The 12,016-nt window shown below is 43.0% G+C and overlaps 1 long non-coding RNA gene across 2 annotated transcripts in view; it reads left to right on the top strand.

Annotated features, from left to right (window-relative positions):
- The window catches only part of LOC142051921 (uncharacterized), a 124,861-nt gene extending 118,414 nt beyond the window's left edge, over positions 1-6,447 (top strand). The window contains exons 4-8 of one of the 2 annotated variants that reach the window (XR_012658673.1): positions 2,258-2,348; positions 3,335-3,421; positions 4,892-4,975; positions 5,108-5,243; positions 5,590-6,447. This is a non-coding gene — a long non-coding RNA (uncharacterized LOC142051921). Of the gene's footprint in view, positions 1-2,257; positions 2,349-3,334; positions 3,422-3,554; positions 3,673-4,891; positions 4,976-5,107; positions 5,244-5,589 lie in introns of those variants that run through there. The other variant, XR_012658674.1, reaches the window with a different exon arrangement.
- Positions 6,448-12,016: the final 5,569 nt, after the last annotated feature.

The following is a 12,016-nucleotide window of genomic DNA, read 5'->3' as shown; positions in this document are numbered from 1 at the left end:
TTTCTGCCTTCGGGTTCCCCTTTTCCCATCATGTCTAATAAATTGAATTTGCAAAATATTATGAAGTGACATTAGGATGTGCCTGTTAACAGAGTAGAATAAATGAATTAAATGCTGTGAACTAACTGAACTCATTTACTAATTGATAAATTAATTTAATCATGTCTGTTGCAAATAGGAGAACTTGAATGCTGACAGAATAAAGAGCTAACTCTCTTCTTCACTAAGTCATTAGGGTTTCTTTGGTTGTAGTTTTCCTTAGTCTCGTAATGGCCACATTTTTAGAAGTAGGAGATTACACCAGTCATTCGCACTTTGGGGTTCTCCTCTGTGATTCTGTCCTATACCACTTCCCAGGCTGACATCTGCCTCTTGAATTCATTTGAAACTTTGAGGTTTCTAGTTGCATTTTCTTAGGCAAACGCTAGCACTAGTTCTTCATCCTTACCTTTTTTCACTGGTCAAACATTCAACACCATCAGTCACGTTGTCCAGCTCAAGACTCCATCCTGACTGGATGTCTAATTCTGGGGGTTATTGTGATCATTCTTAATCATGTTCTTAATGTGCACAATAACATTCTCTCTGTGCACGTTCTGCATCTCCTCTCTTCCAGATCTCCTCTGCAAACACGTATTTGACTATTGCCCCCATGCAGTCAAGTTCCAGGTGGCATCTCTCTGCATCGCTTTATTTCCCTCCTGAGTAAGGTCTGCCTGATTCGCGCACATGTGAATTGGTAGCAGTCAGCTGCAGCTCAGTACAGTTTCAACAGAAAGGAGCTTTCTCCCATGCCAACCCTCTGTCAAATGCCACAAAAATACCTTTTTATTTTTAAATCTTTACCTTCCTGTGATGTCTCGAGTAGGTTGGCCATCAGGCTCTTAATCTGCCTTTATATCAGGTTTTATTGCCTCATTATTCCTTATGCATCCTCTTTTTTATGTCTTTTCAGTCTTCTTTGCCTCAGGCAGAGTAAACCAGAAACTGAACTCCTTTTATTCTGTTTTATATGAAGCTCCTAGATGGGTGTGTCTTGGTCCATGACTGTGGACTCTGCCTTGCTGCAGTAGCTTTACTGTGGCTCCCTTGGAAACCACTGGGAAGGTAAATACCTACACAGCCTCATAACCTACACAAACGGAGTTTCTTGGGTACCAAAGAAAATCAGACTAGAAACAGAACTTCAGCCTTCCTTGTTTTAATGCTCAGATTATGAGAAACTGACCTCGTTTATACCTTCAAAAGATGGAGCCAGGTATGGGGAGGAGACTAATAAGATCACAAGTAAGTTGCAGCAAAATGGTTATATATATGTTGTGTTTTTCTGATAGATAGGGACATATTTTTCTAATGTGACTGAAGTTGTTCAATAGCTGTAGTAGATTAAAGCAAAAACTACTCCACAAAACAAAATTATTTTCAAAATCCAACAGCCACTATTCCCCATCTCTCGCTGGCTGTGTTTAATATGTGGAGCATTATGTTGTGGTCCTCTAATTAGTTCTATAATTTTTGTGGCGTATGCCAGCATCAGTGTTTATTATTGAAGCACAATGTCTGGTTTTATCCTCATGATGTATTTTGTCCTGTAACTGTAGGCAAATATAAGAACTGAGTAGTAAAAGGGACTCGGGAGTAAGGATCAGTAAATATTCAAAGCTGTGCGTGGTCGGGCAGATGTAATCAATTCCAGCACTGCCAGATGCTCGCTGGTTGATCCAGATGGCAGAGAAGCATCCTTGTCCAGCATGTAGTGAAGATCCCTCTCTTCTCCTGGCTCTTCCAGGCTCCAGCACAACTTGCAGGCTACTGATCAGTCTGTACACCCGTTTGCTAAATCTCTCATCCCTCTCTCTTCAAAGCCAGGAGAAACAAGCTCTTTAATCAGGTGACGTAGCCTGGCCTAACCAAAAAGATGCAGAAATAGAGGGGAATGCGTAACTGCCGGGTGGTTGTGTTTCTTCAGCTGGGCGAGGAGGTGGGCAGGTCCTGGAGGGTCTGCGTGGCTCTGGGACGCCAACCGTGGCAGCGCCCGGGGAGCTGCTGCAGGGCCTCCCCTGCGGCGCTGGCAGGCGTCAGCCTCGACCTGCCTTTCTGCGATGCTGTTTCATTCTGTGATAAAACAAGGTGATCCAAAATGGGACCAAACTGGTAAAAACGTACCGTAGCCGTGTGACCTTTTTCTGCTTCTGTAAGGGGAAGCTGAAGTGGAAATGCAAACACACATCTAAATAAACCGTTTTATAAATTCCAGGTGCTGATCTCATGAAAGCCACCCGCATATGCCAAAGGAGGAACATGTTGTTTGAGGGAAAACCTATTTATAAATAGGTACAACCTGAAAGGTAAATAATTTCTGTTTCCGGTAAATTGGTAGAATATGCTCTCTGCATTGGTTATCTTTCCTGCTGTGAGGTTTGTAGTGTGAATATATCTGGCATAGGTTGTGTTTGTCGCGGTGCCACAGCACTGTATAGGAAGTGGATATCTTTAAAAATTTTATTTCTGATTCTTTCCTTCTTCCGCGTAACAAAGAAGGGTTCAAAGGTGGTTTGTTTTGCGCTGAAAATGTCTCTGGCTTGGCTTTTAGGGGTTTTTTTGCAGTGTCATACATGATGGGAGGAGTAAAGAGTATTTGTCTTCAGCTAAAAGATAGTCTGCAGCCTGTTTGTCAGGTGTGGGAATTCAGTTGGGATTAAAAACCAAGACACTTGGAGCGGTCGGATTGAATTTCCTATCCCTCTTAATTGCTGTCTTTTTGTTCTGTGTGACGATTTTAATTTCACTTCCTCTTCAGTAATCGTGGTGTCTTTCAAAGTAGTCAGAATTTGAGTTTGTGTTATACCGGAAAAAAAAACACAGAAAAATAAATGTTTTCGTGTGTGCTTATTGTTATTTTTAAAAGATGCTTAAGAGCAATTCTTTCTAGGTCACCTTTCATCCTCTTAACAGACAAATTCACATGATCGTTTATGTAGCAATGTAAATGAATCCCGTGCTGAAGATAAACAGAGGGGCAAAAAAGTTTACAAGTGCCTGATTTTAAGAGCTCACTTTGTAGAGACATAAGTGGATGTGATACAATGCACGGCACAAGAATATAAACAGTAGGTGTAGTTTCTGAGTGCTTCATGACAGGGGCATTTCTGCTCAGCGCTGGGATTAGCACTTCTATTGAAACTTATGTAACAGCTACGTTGGCAGGGTGGTTTCTAAAAATGATGCTCATCGCTCTTCAGCTTCCAAAAGCTTTAAGTCAGAGAAAATCCTTCAAACTGAAGAATTTTTATTATTTTTTTTCCCCTCCTGATGATCATCTGTTTTCTCCCAGATCCCAGAGAGATGCTACTGCATATGCAAGACCACGGTGGGGATGAAAACTAAAGTTTTTATGATGTAAAGACCTGGACAAGAAGCAGTGAGTTTTGTTGTGGGTAACTTTGTTCATGTTACCTTTGTTAACACACCTTAGAAAACAACAGAGAATTATGTGGCTCGTTATGGTTGTCCTGTACGATTTCTAAAGTATAATATCTGCCGCTTTTACCCAGCAAATTGTGATGGCCTTGGGGGAAAAAAGCCCTATATTCCTGCCCCTGTTGACCCAAAGTCTGCTGTTTGACAGAAGAGCAGTCAGCTGCTATGGTGATGGGCACAAGATGGGAACACAGACAGAAATAGAGGGACGAGGCTGAATCCGGACTGTTCCTGCTTCCTTACCGTTTCAGTAGCCCTTTCTGAATTTGGTGATGACTGATCTCAAGGGGTTAATGGGTTATTTCGCTGTTTTCTGCCTCAAATTCTCGCAATTAACTCAAAATAATAGGCAAAAAGGAGAGTGAGATACTCAAATTGATAACGTGTGTACAGGACTGCATATAATTCCCTGCAGTGCAGCTTGTGCCTGTTGGGCTTGAATTTGGATGCACAGAAATCTCCCTCCTCCCATACAAATTGAAGTCAGTTTTTGGTAATGCATAATTCATACAATAAAGCCTTTGTCACAAAAACATCTTACTGTTTTTCTCCCAGCTTGATAAGCATGCTTTTACATTTTTTGGATTTCTGTTTCCTAATAATCCCCAATAGCAGCCTGAAGAGGTTTCAAAACAGAATTCAGAGTAAATCTTAGACAATTTGTACGTCAAGGATATTGCTCTACGCAGTAGGTGATTCTCTGGCACCTGCTATTTACAGATCCTTCCTCCGCAAAGAATTATTTCCCCGTGGCATGGGGGCACACTGCTGCCGTGGAGTCAGCGTGTAGGTGGATGGGAGCTCAAGGTAGTCTGTCCAGAGATCTGCAGACCGATTTAGATACATCTTAGAAGGAGCGTCTATACACATACTTCTGTATGAAACAGAGACAGCGCTTTCCTTTGATGAATTTTGAAGCTCCAATCGAAAATGACTCCTTCCATAGGCAATATGATACCTGTATTGTAGTGATGGGGTTCAGTGGTAAACCTTGATTGCCTGTTCTGACTGTAAATACACTCACATAAGTTCAGATTTTGAGGAGCAGTAACTTGCCTAAAAGCCTGTATAAGAGGCTGGAGGAAGAGAAGAATTATTATGAGGGTGCCAGAGCAGGGGCACAGGCTGCCCAGAGAGGCTGTGGGGTCCCTTCCCTGGAGACATTCACCCCCCGCCTGGACGCGGCCCTGTGCCCCTGCTCTGGGTGTGCCTGCTCCAGCAGGGGGTGGGACGGGGTGAGCTCCAGAGGTCCCTGCCAGCCCCCGCCAGTCTGGGATTCTGTGATTATGAAATTGCATTTTAGTTTATCTCTTTGAAGAACAACACAGAGAGGGGACTAATTCAAACAGCTTCTGGGTTTGTTGGTTTTGGTTTTTTGGTCGGCTTTGGTTTTGGTTGTTTTTTTTTTCAGATTCTGAGGACAAACCTGTCAATAACGAATTGCTTCAGAAATAAATGGAGAAAATTGTACCTGGCAGAGGCTGGTTTTTCTGAGGTATAGCACATCTGTTCCCCTCCTTGGTATCAGCTGATACTCTGAATACCTTGCAGCATCAGCCCTTTCCTGTTAGAAGCTTTGAGAAGCTTCAGAAATTAAAACGAAAAACGTGTTGTGCATATGTAACAGGTATGGATGTTTCACTGGTGGGAAGTACCGGTCTTTATTCAAGGGCTGCTTGCTTGTTCCAGAGGAATGTTCCCCAGATCACTCACTCGGTAGCTCTTCCCAATACAGCTAACGAAGGCACAGGAAGGGAAGTGAGGTATGTGAAGGACTGTCATCAGTATAGGGAATTTTGACAGTAATGGTTTATTATGTCATTAATTTCCTATCCCAAATGCTTTTTCTTCTTACTTGTTTATGTCAAGCCACTACAGACCGTCTGGTCATGTTAAATTCCAGCTGTGGAGGCTTTGATTGTTTCTTGCACGTTGCCAATTTTAAGATAAAATTATTCAGCAAGAATAATTTGAATTGAAAAATCCAGGCAGCAGGCCAATGGGGAAAGCTGGACCTTGTATAAGAAACTACTAAAACTTGAGTAAGAATCTCAGAGTTCAGTGGATTTATTTTTCTTGTGAAAGTTCAAGAGCTCTGTTTCATTGCAGGCTGAAACTCATCTCAACTCCTCATGAGCAGCTGAGCCAGGGAGATGCGATTTGATGCTATCCAAGGTTTAATTCCACAGTTCATGTCTTACGCAGTGCCATCCTAATGCGTTTCTGCCTACCCCCAGCCATTCATTTCCAGCTCAGCAGCAATGCAGTGCCATCTCGTTCCTGACGTTGCGGAAGACCACGCTGAAAATTTCTCAGTCAAGAAAAGACACACTTCTTTTTTCCTTTGAATTAGAACCATTTGAGTGAGCTTGTTTATAGCATGGCCTGCGGGCAGCTCTGTGGGTACACCTGAAGGTGACGTGACCTGCAGCATCAGAGGCAGCAGCGAGCGCCGGAGGGTGTCCCAGGGCGAAGTGATCTTCCTGTCAACAGAAATCTGCTCTGGGACCATAGCCTGGCTGAAGGGCTTTCACTAGCCACAGTATTATTTATTGAACTGCTGCTTTTCATTTTATTTTATTTTATTTTATTAAGGAAGATTAACATCATCTTGATTGGGCAGGTTTTTTTTCTGGAGGAGATAAACCATCTCTGAGAAGTCAGGCAGCTTTGTGGACAGCCATGAATGTCAACAAAGTCTTGGCAAACACAGTAGGTATTTATTCAGCCTTGCAAATTAAAAACATTTTTCCTGCTTGTTTAGCAAAGGGAACAAAAAAAGACAAATTACATAGCGGATGAGCTCTCTTGATAGTTGCAATTCATTAAGCTGGTGGTGAAAACGCTGGGGGATTGATGGTGCAGAAAAATAAAAGATGAAGCAGCTCTTCCCCAGTAGCTATGGTTTAAGTTCAAGTTGAAAATGACCGGAAAAAAAAAACCAAAAAAATCCCTTTAAGACATCTGTAACTGACTTCACAGCCTCAATTTCTATCTTGGTAGGCAGTTCTTCCTCACTGCAGTTAGTATTAATTGGTTTTTCAGCTGACAGACAATTTCTCAATGGTTCCTCGATCTTCATCATGCCACAGGGTATCTGCAGCAGCTCATAAATGAGATACATGGCCAAGCGTTAAGTAGGAAGTTCGCACAATCCCTTCCTATGCTGTAGCTGTTCCACGAACAGAGGCTTTCTGCAGCGTTGTCAATCTGTCATCTTTCCTTGGCTCCACATTTTATTAAGGAAAAAAAAAAGGAATTTAAAAAGTTACAATAAGTTGAGCAGTTTGTCAGACATAACGTACTCGCAGGCTATTGTCTGCAAATTACAGGCTGACTCGGTCTTTCAGCCTGTCATAGCGGTATCGTAAAGCTGTCATAAGTAAAGCTGTAATAAAATCCATTTACACAGCTCCTGTTATGGCAGAGCACGGAAGGGAGGCAGTAAGTCTTACTTTTTACAAATTTCCTGTACGGGATCATTAGTCCAGCTGGAAGTGTCTCCAAGTCGCTCCCAGTAAATGTTCTCTCTGATTATCCCTGGGTTCATGTGATAAAGTGCCCACAATTGTCATTCGCAGTCAGAGGCGGTCACAGTTCACATACTATTCCGAGTGCTTAACCACAGGAATTCGTCGCTGGAGGAGAGGGGGTTACCTGATAGGAGTTCAAATGCAGCTAAACCACCTGTAAGCCAAATCACTGGAATTATTCAACAGCAAAACAAAGCCATCGTAAACACTGATCTCACAGTGGTGTAATCGCAGACAAAGCTCCGCTCCTGTAAGTAATCCCATCGATGTCACACAAAGCCCTGTGAATTCTGAGGTATTGAAGATGAGGGCTGAAGTCACTGATGTGTAGTTCCCGTAATACTCTGTGGAAGATTACAGAATGGTGATAGTTTGTAATTACAGAAACAAAAATGTAATTGGAAACTCTTCCATCTAAAATTTTTACCTAAGTAAATTCTGGGTTTGCTCTTCTTATTTCCCAAGCTCTTGCTTTTCTGCTAAGTAGATACCTAAATGTAAAGACATCACTTCCTCTGTTCCTCTTCCTCCTTTCCAGTTAAATGAGAAAATTGCTCTCGGCTTTTCTCATCATTAAATCCAGGGAGGACAGAACAGTCTGAGACCTGAAAATGTTTTAAAACTTACAGGACCTAATTAGAAGGAGGCATCTTGCACAAGTACAATAGCTGTCTGTCTGCAGTTCATTTGTTTTTCCAATTTAGAAATGACAGTTTACAGTCCTAATGCAAGAGTGTTTCTCATTATCTGTGTTCTAGAAACATGCAGAGTTATTACAAGTTTCGAAAGATGCTTTCTTCAGAAATGCAGATGATATTAAGCAGAGGAGTTTGCTCTCTGGACAGTCGGCTGGAGGTGCTGCAGTCTGTACCTGTCCTAGGGCTAGCGGTGAAGGCAGCAGCTGGACCTCAGCCTCAACTCCCATGTACGTCACGAATGCGACTGTACAGGAAGTGATGCTACAGCACGATTTAGCCTTGCCTTGTCCAGGGAAGATAATGGCTGTGAAATGTCATTGCTTTCCTTGCTGCACAGACGGCTCTCAGGTTTCTTGGACATTGCCATGAAGATTTTCTTGGAGAGGAGTGTGTTAGCTATGCTGTTGACAGATACCCTCGTGGGAACTGTCCACACTAATTTGAGATTCCTCTCCTCTATCTTCAGCCATCTAGAAGTTAGGTTTCTAGTCTAAGCTAGTTGTTTTTGTTGTCAGTGTGGTGAATGAAGGGAGAGATGTATTTTTGGAGATTGTGAAACCTTAGAAACAGATGTAATTAGATAGGGGTTTTTACATGGTTTGCTGACCCCTGAAGAGGAGGAGTTCAGGAATATTAGGCTGTCCTCAGGAGACCACAGACAGGTTCATCTCAGATGATGGTTGTAATCAACTAAAATCCACTTCCAGAGGACTTTCAGAGGCAGGTACAATGCACGCTGGGTGTATTAAACTGCAGGAGGGAAAAAGTAAGGTGCTTCGCTCTTCCTGAATGCACTACAGCAAGGGAAAGTTTGAGGCTTTTGCATGGCTTGAGGAAACAGTTCTGTGCTGCCCACACTTTAAAGCTGCTTTATTTTAACTGTGCCTAAAGCACTAGCGTTTCTTTTGCCCGCGTGGAAGATTCCCAGAGAGCTGTGCGCTTAGGGCAGAGCCCCGGGAGATGGGCACGAGCACAGCTCAGTCCTGCTGCTCCTGGCCAAGCTGCTTCCTGACTGCTCTGCTCCACACAGACGCTTTCTGGACAGATGAGCTGCATAATGAATCCAACGCTGATGTGGCCTGGCATAGTTATAGCTCTTCCAGTAACTGAAGCAACTGCCTGCTTTCAGAAGCCCAGCCTACTCCGTTTGGTTGTTTCCCTTATAACAATGTTGGTTTACAGCCGCATGGGGCACGCGGTGTCGTGCCTCCCTTCTGCCCTGCCGTCGAAACACACCGCGCCTGTTGTGCCAGCGCTGCTGCTTTGGGTAATTTGTTCCTTGCGGAGAGGCTGTGATGTACCTATCGAGTACTTCCCAGAACGTGTCACCGAGAGCGTGGCTGAGCCTTGTAATCTGTGCAAACACTCAAACTTGCTTGACGTTATTCTGCAGATGTGATTTGGATACGTTCGTTCTGCCAGCTGAGATGAGAAGTTGCAGACAGGTTATAAAAAAATACATCTGTTTAAAGGGAATAAAGTGTCTAGAATACACTTCAGTAGCAGACTTCCAGGAAAAAACCCTGTGTCAGACTTCTTAGAAGTAGTGCTGGGACCAGGTGGTAAGTGCCAGATCTGAACAGTCTGTAATTAATGCAATCCTTAACGTTAGGTTTGGGCGCCCACCTTTTCTCTAATGCTGCAAATACAACCTCATAGAGAGCTGGGCTGGTTTTCAAACTATCTGTGTGACCTTTTGAATGAATATTCAGCATTTAGGCATTAATATGTAGCTTCTGTCACACGCTGGTACTTCTGCTGCTGCTGTTAAAAATAACATATGTTAACATCTTGCAGGAGACCTATCACATGTTGTGTTGCTGTCACTAGAGGGAGTTTGCAGCAGTGCTTTCCTCGCGGATTTGTTTGGTGGAAGTCGTGCTGTGGGCAGATCTCAGCAGACACAATGTGTTAACAGAAGACAGTAACAAAAGTAGGAACGTCCTTCTTCCCTGGTTAAACCCTTATTACATGTTGTCCAAGTTTGACTAACAAAATTCTTCAGGGTGCCACTGCTGTAAGCAATTCTCTTTCTGTTGGTAGCACAATAATAGGAACCAGAAGTGAACGTTTGGTGACTGAAACAAAAATCGAGGGTAAGAATGAGAAAAAAGCATCAACTATTTAATAGGGAAAATAAAGGTGAAAACCCAACATGGATAGGTACTCTTCTGTGGCATTTCCAATTTATTTTTACAGGAGTATCTTCCCCGCTAGAAACAAGCTCCCTCAGGAAGCTGGTTTCATATGGTGGTTTAGATTTAACTATTCATTGTCTAGCACCATTTGAAATCAGTGTTCTTGGAGGAAGAATGTCTGCCTTCGTCAGTGCAACGGATCCTCGGAAACCCCGGTGGAAGAGAAGGTCAGGATCTTCCTTGCGTGCTCCTGCGTTACAATTAGCTCCGCCAGCACCACCGAAGCCCTGCAGCAGCCTGGGCCTGCAGAGTCTACAGCCCAGATGACCCTTGGGAGAGCAATGCAATGTGCGATTTCAAAGGCAGGAACTCTGCTGTAATAGTGCTGGGCAGCAGCATGTTTATAGTATTTGTAGGTGGTGAACCAGAACTTTGGAAACACAGAAGGGCTTACGAGACATAAACAATGCAAAAAGCGGTAATACAGAATTGCAACACAGTATTGAAGACGTTGACATTAATGCACCAACTAGTAAATCTAGTACAAACCACGAATTTGTACATGATGGGAATAAGGAACTTCCATTTGCTCCACTTTCTTTTCAGTTTAAAGCCTGTTTCAGCCTTGCATAGATACGTTTTTGTTAGTTCTTTACTGCCCTTGTAAATACATGTAAGTATATATAAATACATGCATATTCCGTATGTATATAAATACATGTATCCTACAAGACACGCAATCAAATTTAAAGCAGATAATTTTAAATTTCAGCACTGGCAGTTCTAGATGCTCTTTGCATCCCTGCTGGGTGTTTGCTTTTTCATTGTGGCATGTTTGGCAGCTCTGAATACGCTTATTTACTTTGTGTGACGTACCGCTCCGGCGTTCAGGTTGCAAGGTGATGGCCTCGTGCACAAGCCGTAGTTACTGCAAACGGCCAGCACCACCGTCTGGGAGAACTGGACCGCGCGCGGTAGGTCACGTTGGCCAACTCTGCTGAAATTTGGAGAACTTGAAGTGCTTTGAGATTGGCCTTGCCATATCAAAAGACATGCGTAAGTAACGATTGATGTTGACGGTTTTCACCTTCTAAATCATTGTCTTCTCACAGGTGTTTTAATCATATTTCTAATATTTTTTAGTGAGTAATGCCACAGAGGTAATTAATCAACACTTACCAAGTATTTGAGGATCCTCCAATGTAAAATACCATCCAGCACTTAACTCTTCATGCTTGCAGATCTCAGTAACCCCTTTAGAGGATGACTGATTTCTTTTGGTGTTCAGAGTCAATAATATTTTCTAGCACCATTTGAAATCGGTTATAGTGATTGGGGAATTGCTCCTTGTGAATTTCATACAAGAGGCTCCAAAGAGAATCTTTAATGGGATTATCTAGGACTGAAAAAAGGAAAGTGTTATTTTAGTGAATGGAATTGCTGAATCCAGAAATTCTACACACTTTAACTCCAGTGATGCCGAGAGCTTTCATGTCGCTGGAGATTCTTCCTAGGAGAAAACAGAATCTTCAGTAACAGAGTACGTAAAACATAACACGAGGTCTTGATTTAGGTCATCTGTGTAAAGACAATACTGAGAATGGTTTCGAAAGCCGTGCAGTACTGAGAGTGGAGGTAAAGGGAGATGGTTTTCCCAATGAGAGTAATCAGTATTGACTTAGGATGAAAAAAAAATACCGTGTTGGGTTAGTGATCTGGCTGTGAGGTATGAGGAAATAAAAAGTCGGCAGCAGGAAGCCTCCCAGTCTCCAGTTACTGTACTCCGGACATGCTGAAAGCGAGATCTTGTGAATGATTTCATTGCCAGCCTGAGAGCGTTTTGCCTTCTCCTCTCTCACAGTTAACGGTGTAAGCCACAAAAAAATAGGAGTCATCTCTCCAAGGACGTTATAATATCTAAGAAGTTTTCTCTGAAAATTCAGCTCATTGGAGAAACAACTGGCCAGAGACAGAGAGTTGAAGCAGGGCTTGTGTCCCCGGGTGCAGCAGGATCTCATTACCCGCGAAGATAATTTCTGAAAATCATCCTTCAACCAGCCTGTCACACTGCGTCCAGCTTTGGGGGATCTGCTAGCACAGACCAGCCTACAGCAAGGCATCCCTGTAGCGGGAGATATTTTACTAGATGTGCTGGTGAAAACAGCCA

The sequence above is a fragment of the Phalacrocorax aristotelis genome, chromosome 1, assembly GCF_949628215.1.
Source record: "Phalacrocorax aristotelis chromosome 1, bGulAri2.1, whole genome shotgun sequence".
Classification (NCBI taxonomy): Eukaryota; Metazoa; Chordata; class Aves; order Suliformes; family Phalacrocoracidae; genus Phalacrocorax; species Phalacrocorax aristotelis.
This window is presented reverse-complemented; position numbering and strand designations above follow the sequence as displayed.